The following is a 23,016-nucleotide window of genomic DNA, read 5'->3' on the forward strand; positions in this document are numbered from 1 at the left end:
GCAAAGCTGAGTGGTTCTGGTTTGTGTGACTTGCATGAAGTTTTAAATTTGAAGTGATCATTGATTTGTGCATTATGTTCCAGTATGTTCTGCTGCATCAGGCACTCTGTTTTGTTTCTGTCCACGTCTACGTGTTTTACTGGGAAACAGCTTTTGCAGGGAGTCTGTGATAGAAAACTGACTTGGAAAATGAGTGCCAGTTCAAGGGCAGAATCATCCGTCTTTACTGCCTTCACCCTTCTGATGATCTGGGAAGGAAAAGGAAGCACATGGGGTTTAGAAAATTGAATGACACACTTAGAGGTTAGACAGAGGCATAGATTTTAGAGTTTACCCTTGCAGAGGAATCAGATGCTGAATCTGTTCTGGCTATCGCCATGCTAATGGGAAAAGAAGAAGAAAGGGATAAGTTCAGAACCACAGGATATCCTCACCAGTGGGTTCTAGTGGGTTCCAGCAGGGATCATATATCCCTGGCTGTCCCCAAGTTTACTCTGTTTCCATACCATCTGCCATTCCTACCCCCCATACTTGTTGGCTTAACCCCATTAAACACATGGCCCTGTGCATGCTGGAATGAGTATACACAGACCATTATGTGACTGCTCTGTTTGAACACTGAATCAAGGGAATATGAACATATAACTTCAGTGGTAGCTGGGGATTGATGTCATGCAAGCACGCTAACACAGCTTCTGGATGGGATCTAGCTTGCACTGTCCAGATCCAAGTGTGAAGGAGAGCAGGTGTGTGGTTGTCTGCCCATGTAAATCTACTTGAAATACTGCCTTGCCAGGCAGTATTTGATTTAAACCTCATTGTCCAAAGATGCTAAATAGCTATCCCTGTCCCAGGATCCAGGCTTTGAATTAGAGCTTTTTGTTATAACAACTTGTACTTCCAAAAAACCAAGATACTCCGTTGCGACAGTTCCTAACAGTACAATTTACAATTTTTTTTGCTGTATTTTGGCTTGTTACTGTAAAATACTGTGACAGATGGAGCATCATCTGTCAACAATTCCTATCTGACACAGAGTAGAAATTATTGCTGTGATGAAATTATTGATCTTGTATCTTTACATTTAGGAGCAAGGAGGGTCTTATACTCAACTGAATAAAATCAAAAGCAGTTTGGTTTAGGATCCAAGAGGGATTTTACTCTAGGAAGACCCTTAGTGACTGGAGGTGGAAAAGATTTTAGTCTTGGCAGACACAGACACATAAAAGCTAATTTCTCATAGCTGTCTTACTGCTTTCTGTGATATGTCAACACTAGTATGGAACACTAGTATGGATTTATCCATGAATCTTTCCTGTGTTTTTCAGGCAAATAAGAACTAAGGAAAATCCAGATTTTTTTTTTTTCGTGTGTGTGTTTAGTGCATTCTCTTTGCTGGGAGCCAACAGACTTCTCTGTGTAAGATCTGAGAGCAAGGGGAGAGCTTGATGAGCCAGGCTTGCAGTCAGGAGAAGCATGGGAGACAAAAGCATCGTGAAAAACAATGAACAAAAAAGATTTGGTTTTCCAAGAGTTTGCTGGCACAGATATGGATGTGGCCCTAATGTGACAGTAATTATAGTGTTAATGCCATCTTATTAGTTCTTAAACCCAGGATGCCTTCTCGTTTTAATGACCAGTGGCTTTTATCCCTGATTTGCTACATCATTTTCTAATACTCTTGCTGTAAGTAGTTAGGCTGGAGAAACAAGGAAGGGCTAAGCTGAAAAGATAAGAAGGAAAGAAATGTGACGATGTGGCTCCTACCAGTGATGGTCCTTGTGCCTAAAAGTACCTCTTTAGATTGACCCTAATACTGGAGAAGAAAGCTTATCTGAGTACAGGCAAATGCAACCAATGTCGGACTGCAGGTAAAATGTCCTGTTGGTACTATCCTGAAACTGTTAGGAAGGTGAGTGGCAAGTCTGTTCTCCATGCTTTTTTTCTCCATTAAAGCTACTCTGCCTAGTACTTGTAAGAAGTGACAATTCTTATCCCTTCAGCAAATAGTGATGGGTTTGGTGCTTCATGGGATTATCCCCAAAGTAAATATGCCACCTGAACATCTTCAACCTTGAGCTAAAGCACCTGTAAACCCTGATCTGAAAATCCTGGCATCACAGATTTCTTAGGGCATTTCTGCTTTTTGCTGTGTCAGAAATACAAATAAATAGTTCATTTTTCTCTGCTTCTTGTTTAAACTAGAAGGACTTTTTACTTTGTCCTGAAAAACAGTCCAACCACATTTGTGGACAATGGTTTGTATTGGTCCTTATTTTTTTCTGAACCTACCTGTCCATTCCCAATAATGAAAGGGACTCACTGTTCATTAGGTGATTAAAAAAAGTTTAGAGTGGCTTGGAACTGCACAGAGGTGGATTTTCCTGCCAGAGAGTCTATTAGTAAATGCTTTTATGGGACTCTTCACTCTTTCAGAATGAGTAAGTCATGCATTCACGGTCTTGCAAAGCATTCATCTGTGAATTGTACGTGAAGAAATGTACAGGAGGCATGTGTGGTGTGTGTTCCAATGGGACTATTCCCTAGCCACCACTTGCTTCGGAAATGGTATTAAAAAGTACAATTGTTGGTCATTAGGGTTAGCCTTGCAAAGCAGGCATGACAGCATTAGCAGGAAATGCTTCTTTGATTTCAATTATAATGCATAAATTATACTCTTCTTCTGTCTTATCCATGCAACATTCAACAACAGCTTTTTCATCTCGGTCTGGGGAATAGAATTTTGCACATGGTGTAACTTCCATTGCCTTAAATACAGCCTCCCCAATTTTATCACTGAGCACTCAAAATCTTCATTATTACAGTTCAGCCAGCAGAAATTAGTTGTATTTAGATCCCAGTAGGCCATAGGATGCATGCAGCTTTGAGATTTGGCTTCCACTTAGCCTTGGGAAGCAGACTTAAAGCTTGATGATTGAATTACAAGAAGTACTGATATCCCTCTGCCAGCAGTAGAGTAAAAACCAGAGCTGTCCTGTGGTGTGAGAAGCAGAGAAGGGGAAAGATGGGACTAATCATTCCTTCTTATAAGACTGAAGCATCTATGGGAAAATTCAGTTCCTCTGATTTGCTTTCATCTGGCAAAACCATAGCATGAAAAAGTCATTGAGATAATTACACAGTGGTGGTCACTTTATTATTTACAGTGGTTTATTCATGAAGCACAAGTATGTAGCTTGCTGATCTTGTTGTCCACACATGTGAGACTTTATCTGCCTTTATCTGAAACATTTGTGGATTTCTCTGACTGGTTTGGGTAGCAAGAGCTGTGAAGCCTCCTGGGGCATGGGCTTCAACCATGCAAATCTGCATATATGGGCTGTGATGGACTAGTATGACACTCTTGTGTTGTTGAAAAGTCACTTCTCCTAATACTTAAAGTAGTTACTTCTCCTTTTACTGTCATCCTACCTCCTGTTATATTCCAAAACCAGCTCACCAGTATTACTGAACATGAACTGTTCAGCCTATCAGCTTACTGTGTAAAATCAGTATTTCTTCTACCTTTTGTATTGAAACGATTCTCTGTGTGTGTGTGTGTGTGTTTGCATTAGAGGATTGTGCTGCCTTGCCTATGTTTAGCACATATCTGCTTGGTAAATATATCTCAGTTGAAATGCCTGTGTGCATAAAAAGAGGAGTTTCTCAATGTTTTCTCTATAGAAGGCTAAAATTATAACTCCAGAAAAGGAATGTGAAGTGTTCAAAATGACAAGAAAAATGGATCTGATGTTGAAAAAATACAAGACTGTGAGTTTTATTCTGAAGAAGAAAACTACTTGCCACTTACAAATCTTCTATTCACATCTTTTATCTACATCATTAATTGGAATTCTTCTAAATCAGTTCTTTCCTTCTCCTCAGCAGAAGCAGCAAATTTTTCCAGTTTTCGAAATTTGGTCGTGAAATTTTTAAGACCTTCACATGCATTACAGAAATGGCTAATCCAGAGAAAATCATTGCCTGCTTTTCTGTCTCCATGTATTCACAATTTCAACATTGGAGGAATTGCATCTAGAGGTAGTGAAATATTAACACTGGAAGCTTTGCACAGTGACTTCAAATAATTTTATGCTCTGGTCTGAATAGCAGTTGTTTTCAAGTATAAATACTTGGGTGTTCATATTATGAGTTTACCTACTTGTTAGCTAGGATATTACAGGCAAATATTCCTTGTGATTGTAACCTAATAGAAAGACAGAAAACTTAATTGTGCTGTACCATTTAACAGTTGCTGCCCAATAACCAGTAAATAAAGGATTATTATGACTGAAACATTTTAATGCTAAAATAACCAAAATTGGCTTTTTATCACTGTTCTTCATGGGCAGGCAGCCCTGTTTGAATTGGTTTTGTCTCCAAATCTCTTTTTAAATATCCTCTCACTACAGGAAAGGAAGAAGTTTGTGCTGTGTCCAAGGAATACGTTAACTACTGTAAAAAGTTCTAGACCTTGCGCAAACTGGGAGAAAAAAAAAATCAATATTTTACATTCATAAAGCACCTTCTGTTTGTCTCAGCTCACTTTGAAAATGTGAACTCTGAATTAAGAAGCAGCACTGTCATTACACCCAGCCCACTGATGGGTAAACTAAGGCAGAAAATGCTGTGAAGTTACAAACTTGGCTAGGATCAAAATCCAGGAACGCACAAAAGTCTTCAGCACTTAAAAGACCAGAAATGTTTCCCATTTCCCATTCCACTGTATCAATTGAATATATAAGAACATGGTATTTTCTTTCCCTTAACAATTTCTGATATGGTAGACAGACAAATGACTAATGTGTGTCATAAAACAAGTTCAGATTTTATTTTTTTTTAACATAAAAATGTAGTTTACCACTAACTCTTCATGTCAGGATTTGAGGACTGGGAATCTATTTTGTATCCCCAGTCTGCACAAATCCTTTCTTATATGTGCAAAACAACTGGGGGCTTCTCCTTATCACCACTTTCTCACAGCTATTCCTTCAAGCTCACACTTGATGGCTGCAATTGGTGTGACAGAGAGTGAAGTAATTCTACATGATGTGCTACTATTTACAGATGGCTGGGGTTATTTGCACTTGAATGTTGTGCATGTGTCTTCAGCTAATAAGCAAGTGTTTGGCTCTGAGAGGTCTTACTGGTTTTCACTACCAGTGACCATAAACGATGGTCACTGATGCACAGCATCCAACAGTTTGCTCAGCTGTTTCCTTTATTGCAAATGTTGTATTTTCCATTCTGACTATGCAGAAAATTTTAATGATTTCCAATGCTTCTTGTCAATCTGGGAGCAGAAACACTACAGAGCAAATACACATTGGAGAACCCAGGGCAGAGGTCCCCCATACCCACCACCTACTCCTTGGAAACACAGAGAGTAAGCCCAGCAATGCCATAGCTGCATTTTGCCAGGAATTGAGGTGACCTGCTGTTCTTCTCTTTTTCAGATTTTTCTCCTTGAGTAGTGGTTTAGCTCAAACCTGTAAACAAGGTAGTGTATCGTACAAAAAAGGCTGTGGCTATCTTAAGAATTATATGGGCAGCTGAAATGTTGCTCTGTATCTGTCAGAAATGGGACTGTATTGCTTATTCACTTCACCCATCCTCCTGAAGACTCATTCCTAAAACAGCAATACTTCTCTTCCATATTTCCTAACGTTGCAGCATTATTCTAAGTTTCATAATCTCTCCTACCATCACAGTCATACAGAATTCATGTGCTTTTACCCACCATACACAGAATGGAAGACCTGGAATGAAAATGTAATTAAATCATATGCAAATAAAAAATGCTGCAGCTGACTTCATAAGAAGGAGACTGTCATATCAAATACCATATTGTATTTGATTTCAATATTAACTGATAGGATTAGCAGAGATGAAATTTACCTTAGAAAGCTGAGCCTGCCTAGAGTTACTGGTGAAAGGATTTTTGCAGCTTTTGCACTCAGGAACATTTTTGTTCCTAACCTTGGTGCAAAGAAAGCTGTTTTGTGGCAACTGAAGGTTTTGCTGTCCAGGTGGTGCTGTATTTCCATCCAGCCTGGTCCAGGGGGTAGCCAGATGTCTGAGTGTGGCTGAGGAGACAGGTCAGCCTGCTGTCCTTGCTGCAGCAATGCCAGGGAAGGGCTGGGCCGTTTGCTCCTGCTCCTAAGTGGGTTGTAGAGGTGGGCAGCCTGCAGAGACTGTGTGCCCCAAAACCTGGCTGCTGCCCAGGAGCTCTGCCTGTAGTCACTTGGCTGCGTACACTGGTAGAATTTTAGGGCATCATTTTCTTGCACCAATGCTGGACTCTGGATAAAGAACAGAGGAGGCGCAAGTTGCCTTTCCTCTCTCTGTGTTGGTTCTTGTGGAGCAGTTGGGCAGTTCTTGTGTTGTGTCTGCTTTTCACAAGGCCCTTAGAGCTCTCATATGGCTTACCAGTGCCTCACACCTCATGTATGGGTCTGTGCACTGTGATGTTTCCTGGCTTTCCTCCTCCCGTGGGAGTGCTGAGCCTGGTTCTGCGGTGCAGGGACCTCTCAGCCGGTGACGTCTCCTGGTGCTGCTGCCTCCCAGCCACACCTTGGCTCAGGGCTCTTCTGACCTGCTGCCTTCATAAACACTTCAGTGGCTTTGCCTTCGGTGTGAAGTGCCTTGGGAGCCCAGTATGAAAGGTGCTATAGAAATGTAGTTTCGATTTAATTTGGTTTGATTTACAGTTTGAAAAATGAAAATCTTTCTGCAAAGCTAAGACCCCTGTACAATTTTTCCAGCTTGCTTCTGCTGCTTGCAAAGCTGCTTGCATTCCCTTTTGGATCACTGGGGATTTCCTTGACACATTTACACTCCTGTTCTCAATAACTTCATACCCAGTCTCATGCTGACACTTTCTCCCTTTCTCTCTCTTTTTATTTATTAAAATTACCTTCTCCACAGGTATTAAACATAACCAAGCCAAGCAGAATAGAGGCCAGTCATAAAAACATAGATGACTACATTTTTCCCTGTTATGATCTACGACAGGCACTTAGTCCTTTAAAAAATTGCTACACCTTCAGAGCCTGGAGATCTGGAGACCCCAATAGCATCAGAGGTTTTAAAAATACATTGCAGATATTTCCCTTCAAATCCCTGCACTTCCTGAATTTCTGTCCTTATTTTTGTACTACGGTGTCATTCTGTTTGATGCTGAGATCCTATACTGGCAGGCACTTTACAAACCCACAGGAGTTGCCCCAGAAACCACACACTTAAGCAGACAAAAATATTGACAAGAAAGCAGAAGTACCAGAGAGGTGAAGTGATTTGTTCAAGGCCACAGAGCAGCTCACTGGCAGGGCTCACTTGTGAAGACAGGCTTTCTGGTGCTGTACCCACAACAGTTACCTGCCTCTAAATCTCTGAATTCATCCTTTAATCCTTTGGCATTCACAAAGATTTAAAAAATTTACTTTACTGGACTTGGGGAAACCTTATGGTCCCTGAAGTGGAAAATATCAAAGAATATGACCAGCACTTGTAAAATTAAGTTGGGTTATTTAATGTATTCCTAGAGGCTCATACCTCTGTGAAGAAATACAGTAATCCAGGTTCCCTTGCCAGTGTTTCCTTATGTGTGACAGACTTATGGTGAAGGACAGGAGAAAAATGGGAATGTTTTTACCTCTTACCAGGAAGATTTTCTTGTGCTTGATACGTAGTAATAAATGGCAAAACTACACTCAGAACTTGGCAGGTGGGGAACAACTTTGGAATTAAAATGAAGGAAGTTGTCTTGTAGGTTTAAACAAAGGAGAAGTGTTTGGGGGCAGAATATGACTTCTTGGTGATACACTAATTAGAATAAAAATGTCAATAATTAAAAATGGAGGGCAATTTTGGCTTTTCAGGCAAAACTTTTCAGCTTTTCACAGGCATAGCTTTTCACCAGAGGCACTGTGCTTCCCAATAGTGTTAATTAACCCATTCTTTGCTGGGTGATATAAACTAACAAGGCAGAAAGACACAGCACATGGTGAAATAGAGAATTGAGCTGGGATCCTGAAATGACACTGACACTGCTTTGAAAGCGTTGTTTCAGGAGGGTTTCTCCTCATCTGGCTTGTAACAGGCATCAGATCTATGGTGGTGGTCTGAAGCCCCTCTGCAGTGGTGGGAGGACTCTGCAGAGAGAGAGCCCCTTCAGGGGTGATTCATCCTGTCTGCCTCAGGTATCCATGTAGGAAGGGATGAATCCTTCTCTGAAGGGATTGCTCACTGTCCTCTGAGTACAAAGGGAGCCTGGATGACTAGTGCTCTCTTCTAGCTGCCTGGACTTCCAGGGAATTACAGGTAGGGGAGATCAGTCCCACACCTTTATGTCCTCCTTCATGTTGCCATCAGAAATGGTAAAACCTGCCAGGGGCAGGCCGACAGTCTGTGCTTGTGAGTATTGCACACTCCAGGTTTTAGGAGTATGTCCAATGTCCCTCTCCCAGATTTCTCTGGAACACTGCTGGCTTCATTCCTGTTGCATCCATAGCTTTCTTTACAGCCTCAAGGCTGGGAGAGGAGTATTTTTTTGTGTGTCAAAACATGATTTCTTGGGGAAACATAAAGAGGATACAGCTGCAACAAAATGGAGAGACAGGTGCAGATGCCTATTTATGTTCTTAAAAACTGCAGATGTGTGTATGTGTGTACATAGAACTGCTCAGGCAAGCTAGGATGCATGGATTAATTGAAACCTATACTCTTCAGAAAACCATTTGAGATGTACTTGGTTTGATGTTATATTTGTAACTAACACTATAGTGGTTGTTGGGTTTTTTTCTGCTTGGGAAATTTCAGATGTGGTATTTAGCTTTGTTTGGAATGGAGACAAGTTTTTTGGCACAGAATAATTTCCTGCCAAAGAAAATTGGGACTCTCTAAGGCTTCAAAAGTCATGTGAATAGTTTTATCCTGCTGGTCTATTCTTGGTGCACTATTTATCTTCCTTCTCCGTGTGCTGAGCATGGCAGGGCCCCATCCTCTTGTGATGCATGTGTCAGGGGAGCCTTGGTTCTGACTCGGAACTGCAGATACCATATCATTAAAATTAATAAAGAGGAACAGTGGAGGTTCCTGGAGAGACTGTGATAAACATTTGACCAAAGTTATTTTGTTTTAAATTGTGTCGTCCTTCAAAAAAACAGTATCTTCACTATCTCATCCCTTGTGCCTTTCTATCATGTCTCTGTCATGTGCTGAAGTTACCCATTCGCCTCTCAGCCCACTTTCCTCCCCTTGTCACACTTACAAAGTGGCTGATACCTTTTCTTGTCCTTCACTGGCTGATGGCTCCTAAACCAGGCCTGGCTTTCTGTGCCTCTCCCAAGGAGGAACCTCTGGGCATTCTCAGAGTATGCATGGGGGTACAGGCATATTTGCTCTGCAAGTGAGGATTCGTGTCAGGTGGGTGTAGTGACTCGGAAATAGCTTCTCCAAAAAGGAAATAGCATTGCTCTTTTTATTTTATTTAAAAAGGAAAATACACTTTTTTTTTTTTTTTTGACATAGTTTATGAAAGCATGTTTTTTGTAAAAACAGTAGAGATCTGTGTGTATAGTTTGGCTCCTTAACTTTTATTCTTCCCTTGCAGGTTTTTGGAAGTTCTCCTCCACCCCAGCTTGGGCTAACATTCTCTCCCTGCTTCCACATATTCCCTCACCTGCTGGGAAGCTGCATGTGACAGTATATGAGCAATCCTCCTGATGACATCCAGGCTCCCCTGCTGTACTCCAGACTTGGGATCCTGCAGTGACTTAACATCTTTGTTTGTAAGCTTAGTTTAGGAAAGATTAAACTGTTCTTTGCATAATGTGTGCTGACTGGGTCCATGAGACTTTTTAAAAACTATGCAGAAAGTGCCCACCTCCCATCTCCTCTCCTGGGGCTAATGATTGTGTACCGTGATAGGTTCGTTATTTCAGATGTTCTCCTGCAACAACCCCTCATGGAATCTTCCCTTAGAGCTTTCACCTTTCAGGTTCATTCCCTATTTTTGTGGGTAGTTGCCATACTGGCTCTACCTGTTGGAAATCCTAAGTACAGGGAAAGGAATCTTCTTGTGCTGTAGCCACTTTCCCATACATTCACTCATTTTCTCCTCCTCATCATCTCCCTTCCACACCAACACTTTCTGCCTCTGAAGCCTTCTGACCTGCGAGAAACCAGAAGAAGGAGAGTTACAACAGGATCACCACACTGGGAAATTGATAATAGATTATATCTGCCATGGTTTTGAAGTCAAGACAGCAAAGCCGTTGCTGTGGTGGAGGAGTTTGTAAAAGTTAATGTTATCCACATTTGTGGAGGTCTTCTTTCCCTGAGAAGACCCTGGGTTTTCAAACTGCCTGAAACAAGTCTCAGGAGAACCCAGTGGTAGGTGAGAGAAGGTCTGATGTGAGGCAGAAAGAAGAGGGAGTATAAATCACTCACCTCTGACTGAGGTACCAAACAAACCTGAAGCTGCAGCTGAGACCTTGGAGGAACCAGTCAAATGTATTGCTCCTTCTCCTGAGGGAAAAAAAAAGGTGAAAAAAAATCAAGGGGAGCAAAACATTTCCTTTGCTTTGCATATTACAAAAGGCACCAAATGCAGAAAAGAAGAGGAGCAAGTAGGCTGATAAGAGATTTCATTTCATTCCCCTCAGGGTGCCAGCTTACCAGTGGTAACCTCGTGGTCTGCTGATGTCATTCACACAAAGCAGTTACTTCTGAAGAGACAGGTTTCCTCAGATTTTGCCATCTGAGGGAAAAATAGAGGAAAAAAATTGTTTGAAAAGGAAAAAAATGTTAAGGTGTCTGTGTTTTACCAAAAGCCTTTGTAGGAGGTTATTAACTTCAAAAGAAAACTAAATTTATCGTAACTTCTCTCCTCCCTCCCTGTGTTTCTGAAAAGAGCACTTGCTGTGATTGTCTGAGCCATTAAGGGCTCCTGGAAAGGCAACTAAGTCCCGTGCTCCCATATCTGTGTGCTTACTGATTTATAAACCTCTCTGTAGGAAGAAAGAAGGTGAAATTTCCCCTTTAGTGGCAGATGGGCTCCAAAGACTAAAATACAATTATTATGCAGACTCTCAACATGTAGGAAATGGGAATAAAAATCTATGGCTAAGATCCATATGAGGGAAACTTTCTTGTCAGGCTCTCAAAGGAGCAGACTTCATCACCCCAAACTTTTTTCTTCTTTTTGAACAATGATTCCTGGAAAGAAAGACAAGGTTTAAAAGCAATTTCCAGAGGTGAACCATAGATGCCACCTGTTCCTTTGAATGTTAGCTTGAGATCCACACAAACAGGCTGTACTATTCATGTACCTGTGTGACATTCTGAAGAAAAACTTTTTAAAGAGGCTGTGCAGTGGGACTGGCAAATAGGAGATTTGTGTTTTCTCTTGCATTGGAGTAAAACCTGTAATCTGAAGGAGACAGGAGTGTAGCTGAACTGCTCATGTCATTGCTGGTACAAGAGAGTTAATCCGGCATGACGCAGAAGGTGGAAGATTTCATAAAAAGCTCATGCCATGTGGTAGTGGTTTCTAGTGCCCAAATATGTGTTTCATATCAGTGTGACATGCTGGCTTTATCTTCATGGGAACCTTGTCCCCTCTGAGCAGGTCCACTTGCTTCTCCCATCTGTATGAACCTGATCCTTATGTTCCCTGGCAATGTCACACTTTTGGCAGAGCTCTTCATGTCCGCGCCCTTCTCTCCTTGCAGCAGGCAGCCTCATATTCAGTGGCCTTTTCAGGACATTATGCAGTCAGTGCTTACCAGCTCTGGTGGAAACAGAGCTGCCAGGTCCCTGCTGTCCTGGAGGCAGGTTGTCCTGCACGCTCTGTTCAGACAGACTTGTGTCGGTGCTGTCAGGGAGGTGGGTTTGGTGTTGGAGAGCCCTGCATTACAAGGTGAAACTTCAGGCAGTTTTAGAGTGAACAAACCCTCAGTTTTGCCTAACTTGGTAAATTGGGGTGAGAAAATTGGAAACCTTTCCTAGGGGCATGGGCATTTCAGCTTGGACACACAGCTGCCAGCCAGTGCTGTGAGCGCTGCCAGCTACTTGGGAGAGGATGTGCAAAGGCAGGAGACCGAAGTGGCTGGTGCTGGTGGAAGCAGGTCCAGTGGCAGCCAGGGGGATGGCAGGAAAACTGCTGTGGTACTCTCTGCCCATGGGCACCCTGCAGCAGGCAGGGGAACCACGGCAGGAATGTGGAAAACAAAATAAATTCTGTGTGTTGGTCTGTGTTTCCCCCTGCTCCAGCGTGTGCCCCACATAATTCCAGCGGTGTTACTGGATGGGTACTGATGCAAGTGACCACCCTGCTGAACTCTGTGTTTTCTCTGCCTCTGAAGTAAGCAGTGCTTAGGAAATGGGTAGTTAAAATACCCAAATATCCCTGAAGTAAGCTTACCTGCAAAATAAGTGACTTAATTAACATACAGTAGATACTTATTGTTAAGTGAGAATTCCATCCCCTCCTGCAGGGATTTCAGTTAAACATGATAATTGATAAATTGTTATATTCACATGGTGTCACTCAGTGATATAATCGTGGCTTTTGTAAATATTAGTCAAGAGAGCAATCCAGCTGTTCCCAGCCAGGTTTCATCCAGTGTCAGCCAATGTTCAGTGCTGCTGATTTATTTCATGTGTTGCTTAAGCCTTGAGTAAGATCACATTTTTATGAGTCTCGAAATACCTATGGTAATAAATAGTGAGAGTGCCAGAGCTAATGACAACAGCAGAAATAATTATACGGAAAAATATTGCCCAGGGTAGAGAATATGGCCAGGTATTTAACTATTTGTAGTTTTTCAGGACAACTGCTTAGCAGCTTTTGGTCTAGATTTATGGCAAAGCAGCCCTCACCAGATGCCATTGGAAAGGGAATCCATTCAGGAACCATTTTTCAAAAGGACACCAGCATTTTCTCCCAAAGCTTGACTTAGCTGTTGACAAAGGGTTGACATTAAAACAGTGTTGGGCAATGAAATAAAATTCTGTTTTCCAAAGGATTTCAAGATTTACCTAAGGTTCAATTTAGAACGAAAGTCTGAAATTCCTCCTCACGGAGAAAGGTTCTAGGAAGGATTCACTCTGAATCAACTGTGCTGGTTTTGCTATTCAATACAGTACTAGAACATAAAATATACAAATATATTAAAAATGGAAAATAATTCTCAGATGAAACACTGACATTGTTATCTCTGAAGGTGTCCAAACCTGGCATATTCACAGTGTTGGAGCCTTCTTGTGTTTTTTTCCTAAAACATATTTCTGCAGAACTGACAATTACGTGAGCCAGTTTGTCTTTAATGAATTTATATTTTCTGGTACCTCTTTCCTGACCATGTCCTTGTTTGATGAACACCCATGCAACTTTTCCTCACTCATCTGTCTCACTTTTATTTTGAGAACTCTTCAGGAATAGCTTTTGTTCTCATGTCAGTTCTTTGTTGAGGAACTGGCTGTCGTGATGTCCTACCCCCAAGACTTGGAAGTGATTCACAAAAAAAGAAAGTTTAAAAAAGATGACACCCAGTTTGGGCTGTATTGCGTATTTGAGATAGCATGCTTCACCCACAGGACAAGATGGTAGATGCTGAATTTAACTTATTCCCAGTAAAGAACCTCTTCAGTGACCCATATAGACACCTCTTACTGACAGAAGAGGAACAAATTATCTTTACTGCCAAAGTTTTATTTGCAGAAAATTCATCTTTTTGTTCCCTCTTTGCAATTTGTATTCTTTCATGTTCAGAAGCAGCTCATAATTACAGGGTGTTTCTAATTTTCCAGGGAATTTGGACATTTTGAAAAGAAATGCAGTATTAACAGCAGTGGGGTGAACACCTTCAAGAAGGTAAGCTTAGATCAATACACTCGGAGCTTTTTGCTAACTTGGATTCTAAGGTAGGGGGGACTCACGACACACTCCAGGAAGGAAAGCAAAGCCTAGAAAATGCCTGAAAGCAACTGTAGCTCACTGACAGAATGAGGTGAGGTTGTCCTACAGCACTGCAGAGTGAAGCAGAGACTTTTTATTTGTTGAGTGCATGAAAACATCTGAGGCAAAGGAAAAGCTATTTCAAATGGGCATTAGCATGCCTGTTGGCACTCTCAGACTGATATCAAGGGCGCCCTTGAGCTCAGAGCCAAGTGGAGGTACACCCCTTGAGAACCCGAGGTGACAAAGTGCAGGTGGAAATGCTGTTCAAATGTATATTTAATGGACATGGGGATAAGCTGTATTCCAGCCAGTGAAGGTAGAAAAAAAATCACAAAACCCCCTCTAACAATATCTCATGGTCGATATAGCACTAATGGGAAGTAGAACTTCGAAACCGATAGAATTACTCTAAAGCCAACAAATTGAACTGTAGAAATGAGAGGACGATTAGCAATTTTTAAACCCACTGCTCAGTGGGTCATGTGTGTTACCCTTTCTCCCTGAAATATGGGGAAGGTACAGCAATTAGAGCCTGCTGCTGCAGAGTCCAGCTCAGGTTGTATGGATTTGTTTGGGTTTTTTCACTCTAGATCTTCATTCTGATTTTTGTGGTGACTAAAGGGAAATTATCCAAATCAGAATCAAAGTAGAAATTGCCCTTCTGCCATTTGCTGGAAAAAATCACCATTTTTCAGTACCTATAGGGAGAATACCTCAAAGTTTCATTGGCAATAAATATATTCAAAATAATAATGTTAGTTGCCTTAGAAATATTTGTTTCTTATGAAAGACCCGTTCATGCAGTTGCAGAAGTTTCCGGGTACTATAAACCAGTTTTTGCTTCTGTGTAGACCCTGAGAATTTGGTTTGGTGTTACTGGATGGGTAAGTTTATGGTTTGCTCTTTCTTATTCTCATCCAGCTGTGATGTGGAATCTTCCCACTCATTTGGTTTTTGCAGGCTAATATTCACCGAGTCTGGCATTCATCTCACCTAACCATAGCTACTCAAAAATTACATGGTTTATCTGCGTGAGTAGTCTGGGCCGCCCCTGTAGTCAGTGGTGAGACTCAGGCAGGTTGATTCATTCCATCCTCCCAGGTATCACCCTCTGGAGGTGCCTGAGTCTCCATAGGGAGACAGATGGCTGAGGTGAGGTGAGGTGAACCTCAATCCCAGTGCTCAGCAATAATGGCTTGGCGCGTGCCCAGAACACCTGGGGTTCCCTGGGGAAATCACCCTTCCAAACGCTAGTTAGAACTTGCACCTTTTAGCATCCAGAATTAAAGCAGTTTTTTATGTGCTTTCTTTCGGTCCAGTGTACATGTAGGTTTTGTGTGTAATAGAAAAAATTTGCCCTGTGTTTGACCTACATACTTAAACACAAATATGGCCTTAAATTACATATTCAGTATTTTTATATATCTGCTGTCTGTGTGAACATGCACATATTTTCTGCATAATAATATTCAGATATATGGTTCTCTATGATATTTTACTATTAAAGTGCTGGCAATATGCTCAAAGCTTTACAAAATACAGATAAAGGCAATTCCTGTCAGAAGAAGGTTATAACAAAGATGAACGTTAGATTCACAGGGAGTGAGAGACCAGAAAACACCGGGCTCAATGTTTGTTTTTTAGACTAATTTCCTTAGAAAATGAGGCTTCTGTGTTGCACTGTGGGTGAGGTGAGGTGCATAGCTGTCCTCTCAATGACTTTTGAGCTGGTTGGCCAGCTTTAGCCAAATATAACCAAAGAATGTTTTCTCAAGAGACAAAGCTCTGTGAAAAAAGACAGCTATTTAGAAAAGGGAGTGATGTTACTGAGGAAAAGGTACAGGGTAAGCCATATTAGGTGCTAGAGTATCCACAAAGGAGTCCTTTGTAGGAGTAGGGATAGAGCATCACCTGTCACTGGTGTTGTGCTAATCCCTAGGGAATTCGGCAGGGAGACCCATAGGAATCAATGCATTAATGATTTTATGATGCAAGGAACATATTCTATACTAGTAGTGGCCTTTATGTTTTAATCTTCCTTAAGAATGGAATATATTAAGAGTTCTCCCAGCTACAGGAACAAAGCTCATTAACTGGGGGAAGGAGCAGTGGAAGACATGAAGCTGAGGATTTGTAGAAAGTGTAAAAGCAAAGAAGAATTTAGTATTCCTACAGCTTCTGCCATTTCTCATATGTAGATATATCTGTCTATTCAATATGGCATTAAAATTAAAGATATTTTTCTAATGTATTGTATTCTTGGCTAGTTTTATCAGGTGAGGGCATCTCTGATTAGCTGTGGGTTATTGATTTCTAGCTCATGCTGTTTGATCACTCACACAGGGATTATCCTCTCTCATCTGCCCTGACATTGTTTTCAAGGTACAGCTTTTATGAAAAGAGCTGCCAGATATCATTGTCCATAAGAGCACAGGAAAGAGTTTATTAGCCAAATAGGGCAGTTCCTGGCCTGGGCGTTCCTATGAATACAGCTTTATCAACACACTTTATCAAAAACAGGCAGTTCCAGGGTGCAAATAGTTTCCATCCCTGTCTGCTGATGGTCAGAATTAGGAGTATTTTATCAGATATGGTGCATGCCTCTGATGCACTCAATGTCTATTTTGATTTTGATACTGATGCAGGCTTCTGTACTAGATCGTGGTTATGCTGAAAATGAGAAGAGAGGGGTCAGGTTTCTAAACTGAGATTTTCTTATTACATGTCCTTGGTTTTAGCACAGGAACAGGTAGACTTGGATTGTTGAACTGGGTGGGATGAAACAGGTGCTGTGTTTCTACCCCACGAATGGCTTCAGCTGTCCCCAGGGCTCTGGGTCATCCTGTGCAATGCAGTTTGCCTAGGACTCTGTGTGCAAGATGCTTTGTGAATCTCTTTCCAGCCCAGCTTGTGGCCTTTTAGGCAAGCTGTTTATTCTGTCTTGCTGCTATTTTGGACTTTCATCTTCCCGAGAAGCTTTTCCAGAGAAAGCTGAGGGAGAAAGAAACTGCAGTGGCAGTGATGGCAAGTGTTTTAAGTCTGCCTGCCTACCTGCCCTGCAGCAGCAACCTTTGGACTCATGGAAACTTCCTGATCAGTGGAAGAACTGATTGGGTTATGGACTGTAGGGAGCAGAAGTGTCTGCCACTTTATTCTACATTTCTGCTTCCGCCGGTCACATACTGGGTGATGACCCAAGATTGTATCATCCCAAACACGCTGCACTTGCAATTGTTGAGGTGTATCAATAGTTCTCATCTTTCTCTAAAACACGAGGTACTGGCCACTAGATCTGATTTAAAATTAAATGGCAAATCCTACAGTATATTCCCAGGACCCCAGGAGTGATAAGTCATTTGAGTTGTATTTTTAATAGATTGTTATAAATCATTTTTATATTGCCGTAATTGAATAAGGTGCTTTAGAGAAACAGAAGACTGCACATTCCCTGCCCCTAGGAGTTTGCTTGCTAAGTACATCTTGAGGTACAAAAGGTAATTTGTGTAGTTTTATGCAGTGTGAGCCCTTGCTGCTAATGACAGTGATATAAATGTGGCCCATATCCTGAAGCAACTTAATGTGTGCTTAATGTGGAGGATTTACAGTGCCTCTGGATGAGTGTGGTGATTCATGCCGGAGAACACAGGCCTGCCTCCTGCACCACCTGCCCTCCCACCAGAGCTGGCTGCCCTGCCGCTGAGGGTGTGCTTCAGACCTAATGGCCATCAGCCTGATGCCATCAGCTTGCTGACAGTGGCCAGGGAAACAGCAGAAGGAATAGGGCAAACACAGAATGACCCATCCTCTGGCACATTATCCCAGAGCATCTTAGAGACTTTGTGAGACAAAGTTTGTTTATTGGGCCGATGGGCCTATGTTCCATGAGTTTAAGCTTAAACTGAAATCGATATAGTTGCAGTGTGGTCATATTCCAGCCTGGATAATTCCATTCTGCATTTTCAACTTCCCTTGATGCATCTTCAGATAAAGCATTTGTGCCCTAAAGCTGTGGTGCTTTGTTTGCTATTGCAATTTTGTAGCAGCTGCATTCCACTCTGGAGATAGATGCATTTTGGTGGTAAGTGATCCTTAAGTTTAAATAATCTATAATTCTTTGAAACACTTTTTGGGCTTGTAAAAGGTGTTATACAAATCAATGAATAATTTTCACTCACCGTTGTTTGTAATGTATTCTTAGTTTTCAACTGAAAATAAAATTTCTTTTCCTATTGATTTTCTTCTTTTATGTTTTGCCAAATTGATTTTTCCTTTTCCTAATGGAGCAGAAACTAACATATCTGGATTTCAGTTGCTTCACCCTTTCTGATTCAGCATCATTTAGGATATCAGAAGGAATAAAAACAGCTCTAAGGGATAGTATTCATTCATTAACTTCAAGGGAGCTGACACTGTTTTAATCCATTTTAAGGGAGACTGTCTTTTGGGTTTTTAAATTTCATCAGTGGATTTGTAAGTGTTCTCTAAACAAGTATTAAAGAGACAAGTATAAATATGATGTTATGACTTGGAAGGACGAGGTGTGAGAATTAAGCAGAGTTTAAGGTAGGCTGAACTGTTGGGTTGCAGAAGAAGGTTTGGAGCTCTCACTGAAAATGTGGACGGGGTTTGATGATCTACTTCCATTTCTGCACACCACAGCCCTTCTACAGTCACCTGGAACAGTGACAAGGTAAGTATTCCTATGGTATTTTCAGATCGGCTTTGATCAGGAAGAGTCACAGTTGTCTTGAGATACAAAGTACGATCCTCAACTGGGGGCTTGTTTTTTTAAGATGCCAAGCACTCCTTTGCATTTAGGACATTAAGGGGGCCTTTGAGCATCAGGTAGCTAGGAAAAAACTTGAGAACTTCTGAAATGTTTGGCCTAAAATGGTTGTGAAAGACTAGGTTGTTCCCCCCCAATGAATAGTGTTATCTGAAATAAATTGTGTTTTCAGCTTCAGAACCAGTGTTTCTTGAGAAGCTCAGCTATGATTGGAGGATTAATATAGCCAGTGACTACAGGATAATAGTTCAGGCTACAGTAGAGAAAAATGAGATTCGAAAATACTGAGATGAACAAAATATTTTTTTAATATATCAGGTTTTATGAAACTCAGCCTGGAGTAGAGAGAACTAGAGAACTGGCTGAAACAGTACCATAAAATTTAGTATTTATCCCCAGAAGTCATGAAGAACAGGAGAGGTTCTGGAGAATGGAAAAAGGGCAGAGATGGTGTCTATCCATAACAAGAGGAACAGCTGAACCCAAGGATTTGTAGTCAAGTTGTATAACTGCCAATACATGGAACAAACAATCAAACAATAGATCATAAACCCCTTGAAGGGAACAAGGATGCGAGCAGGACAGCTAGCATGTATTTGTCAGGAGTAAATCACCTGAAACCAATCTCTTTTCCTTCTGAGACACAGCAACAGACCTTGTTGGTAGGAAAAAAACAGTGGTTGTCAGGTATCTTGATTTTAATAAGATTTTTTCATACTGTTTTACAAGACACAGAAGCAACAAGGAGAAACCAGAATGAGAAGAAACCATCCTCTGGTGTCAGTAAACAGCTCTCTGGCAAGCTGTAATCAGAGACCAGTTATCAATGGTTGCCCGTGAAACTGCAGGGGGATTTTGAGTGGGGTGCTTTGTGATCTGTGCTGGGACAGAGTGTGATGCAGAGTGCTGATGGAAAGCAGAGGTTCTCGTTTGCTTTGTAGGCTAGGATGGGCTGTGGGCCAGGTGGAGAATGGGTTCAGAATATAAAGTAACCTGGAGAAGTTGGATAGGTGGCCTGTACAAACTGAGGCATGGACAGCTGCAAGACTCTCCTCTGTTGAGGTAGGAACACTGAACAGCATTAATGCAACAAGAGTAAGTGACTTCTTGAAGAGGAGGCTCTGGGTTTTGGAGTGGATCATCTTAGAAGAGGTAATAGGTGATGTGAGTCAATAGGGTGACACACTTTTGATCAACAATCATCGTGATCCATGAGAGAAGAGTGAACAAACTGCGGTTGCCAAATCTAACGAAGAAAGAAGGAATATGATAAATCTTGAAACGTTACTAAAAAGCAGAAAGAAATAATCTGTACTCTTTGTCTACTGGGACAAGGGGTAATGGGCTGTAACCTCAGTGAGAGACATGGCTTAGATGCCAGCAAGATCCTTCTACTTACTAGTGATAATTGTGAAAAGAGGAAATAGCCTGCTTGGAAGCTTACCAAATATCCATCCTTGGAGGTTAGACAGATTGCAGTCCAGAATAACATGGGTCTTATTCATCTTGCCTTTGGGAGATGAACTAAATGTCCTCCTGAAGTGCCTTTCCACTACAACTTCTTGAATTTAGGAATCTTTTAAACTACATTTTAATCTCCTTTCATTTTGGTCAAGATAAAGCTACCTAGTCTGTGAAGAGTTAAGAATTTCTATGTTCCCTATTATCTTACAGATAGCATTTAGCATCAATTAAAATGGCAAAGTCTTATGATTCGCTCTCCACCTTTGCTCAGCCCTATCCATTACTCTTGAATCAGTTAAATAAATATGGTTTAACTGCAGTCTACTGAATAAATGTTCTCTCTTTATTTCTCTGTATGTATGTCTGTACATATATAATATATATATATTTGAAATTATGATTCCATTTATCCCAAGTTTCTGGAATTTATTGATTTTTTTAACAGTGTTTAAATTACATCCACTTTTATGGAGACAAATCTGTTGAAGAATTAAACAGCAAAGTTTGCTCCAATCTATAAACATGACAGGGGGATGATTTCCTCTCATTTGCTAAATATACTGCTCCTTAGTTGGAGACATAAATAAGAATGTTGCCTAAGTAGGTCATATTTGAGCTAGGGCTTTTCAAAAGACATGAAAGCACCCACCGTGAATATACACTTCAAAGCCAGAACCCATTTTTTTGTGCACATTTTGTTCCTGAGAAGTTTTCCATCTGTTCTAATGTCATGGCTTTGCCACAGTGGCTTGTCCTCAGACTCTGTATCTCTGGCAACTCATATGTTTTACTTTTTAATGCGGCAGGTAAAGGAGATAATTGGAAGACCTTCAGAGTCAGGAAGGGGGGGTGGGCAGGAGGGAAGGGGGAATCTTTCACTTCTAAATGGAGGCGAAGGACAGACTTCCTCTGCTCCTTGTTGTTAGATAGCTAGTTTGATTGGATGCCAGGAGCTGAAAGGAGGCAGCGTGCATTTTGAAAAGCTTTTCGAGGAGCAAATCTGAAATTAAACGACAGATAATATTTATAGAGGTTAGTGAAGTTCACTTCACCCTGCTCTCTGTAGCAGTGCAGTTCCAAATTCAAGATTCTTGATGGATTTAAACCCTTTTTCATCAGCAATAGTCCGACCTGATCTGCCTGTCACTTTCTAAAACGATGCCTTTCTGACTTCTCCATGTAGCTCTGAAAGGGGAGGAAGCTTCCTCACTAATATGTCATTCAACCCACCCACCTAGACACCCACAGCTTGTTTGAAGCCAGCATAAGAAAAAAAAGACCACCACACCACACACCCTGGATTGTAGCCATGCTGAAGAAAGCACTTTAAATATCAGTATCAGTGAACATTGGTCCTAGGGGTGAAGCCAGAAATAAAACCCTACTTAACTTGTATCTTAAGCCGCACCTCAATCTTACAAAACAAGCCAAGCTGTGCGTTTGCTATTTTATGTGCAAATCAGCGATAGCATCACTGTGTGTTATATTTACACAAGAATTTTTATTTATTTGGATTGCAGAGTGCCCATCACTCACACAGGAACTTCTGGATCACCACTGGGTGCCATGTGACTCACGAGTTGCCCTACTCAGTTAGTGACACTTCTGTAACGGCCTGAGGAACAGAAGGAACATCCAGGGTCTGGGATTGGCTCTGCAAAGAACTGGCTGCCATGCCATTGTTGATGCAGTAGTGTGGAAAATGACACAGAAGTCAGGGAACGGGTTTTGTAGGAACCAGATGCCAGCAGGAGCAGTGATTGCTGGGGAAACAGGAGGGCTTTAAGTCCTGAACACCATGTTCATATGTCTGAGTAAGTCCATAGTGATGGACTGAAGGGCTGAGCTCAGCTCTGGGGGTCTGCAGGTCCCAGGACTGTGCCTGGGAGAAGGCTTTCAGGTGGTATGAGGAGATTATCTTGTGTCTTTGGCACAGTGGCCAGGCAAACTGCCAGGGACCAAAACCTATTTCTAAATATCTGAAAAAGGTCTTCTGGGGCAATCTGCATTTTCCCACCCTGAGGCTGATAACATCCACCATTACCACCACCCTCACTGCAGACAACCCTGAAACAAGCGAGTATGTTTAGTACATCACCACACACATATATAGCAACTCTTTGGGCAGCACTTGTGTTTTCTGGTCTCTAAAGAAAGGGCAAACTGCCTTTCTTCCTGCATTTCAAAATGCCTTCATGACACAGTCCTCGCAAGCCTGTGAAACACAGTCAAGATTCAGAGCAGGATGGACTGCCACCTGGTTCACAGCAACACCTGGCAGTGGGATACATGGAAACACACTGCCATATACAAGGAAATTAATTTTTTATCCATTACAGAAAGATAGAACACCATAAGAATAAGTCTTCAAAAGACTTAGCAATTAAGAGCAGAATGAATGTGAGTCATCTGTCCAGCAAAAGCTGTGCCAGATGCAGACACAAAGTAGTTCTGCATGTTGATCCTACTTAGGCAATTCTTGTCCTATGACAGGGAACGTTTTCTGTCGGTTTGTGAGGTGGTACATGCACATGCATGCATACACACGAACTTCAGCGTGATTTGGGGTTGTTCAGTTTGCCAATCTGCCAGCTGTTCATCTTAGGGCATTTTTAATATGTCTCAAAGTAATTCAGAAGTGTACAAATTTTGTATTTTGGTCCAGAGATTGTCAATATAGACACTAACTGAGCTGCCTAAAAATTTGGATTTCAGTTTGAAAGAAATGACATTGTTTTGAAACGTGATGTATATTAAAGCAAGCAAAGCAAAGAAAGTCTGAAGAAATTTCCAGCAGCTC

This window comes from Aphelocoma coerulescens, chromosome 3 (genome assembly GCF_041296385.1).
Source record: "Aphelocoma coerulescens isolate FSJ_1873_10779 chromosome 3, UR_Acoe_1.0, whole genome shotgun sequence".
Classification (NCBI taxonomy): Eukaryota; Metazoa; Chordata; class Aves; order Passeriformes; family Corvidae; genus Aphelocoma; species Aphelocoma coerulescens.